This window comes from Chiloscyllium plagiosum, unplaced genomic scaffold (genome assembly GCF_004010195.1).
Source record: "Chiloscyllium plagiosum isolate BGI_BamShark_2017 unplaced genomic scaffold, ASM401019v2 scaf_81890, whole genome shotgun sequence".
NCBI lineage: Eukaryota > Metazoa > Chordata > Chondrichthyes > Orectolobiformes > Hemiscylliidae > Chiloscyllium > Chiloscyllium plagiosum.
Genome location: NW_025188815.1, coordinates 1,171 through 1,728, shown reverse-complemented (window position 1 = coordinate 1,728; position 558 = coordinate 1,171).

Genomic DNA, 558 nt, shown 5'->3' with positions numbered 1-558 from the left:
CACCTATTCCAACAAGTCCTAATGAACCTATCCCAACAGTCACTGCATCAGAGGTCAGATCAGTTTTCCTTCGTGCGAATCCAAGGAGAGCAATGGGACCAGATGGAGTACCAGGCCGTGCACTCAGGGCATGCGCAGACCAACTGGCAGAGGTCTTCTCGGACATCTTCAACCTCACCCTGCAGCAGGCCACTTGTCCCTGCCTGCTTCAAGAGGGCCAACATTATCCCTGTGCCTAAGAAGGCTCGTGCAGCATGTCTCAATGACTACCGCCCTGTGGCCCGAACTTTGGTGGTCAGGAAGTGATTTGAAAGGTTGGTCATTGCATTAATCAACACCAGCCTCCCCACTACTCTTTGACCAACTCTAATTTGCCTATCGGACCAACAGATCCACGTCAGATGCCATATCACTTGCCCTTCACTCCTTCCTGGAACATCTTGACACCAAGAACAGCTATGTAAGACTCCTACTCATTGACTACAGTTCTGCCTTCAACACTATATTCCCTCGAGACTGATTACTAAACTTAGTGTTCTCAGACTGAGCCCTACTCCC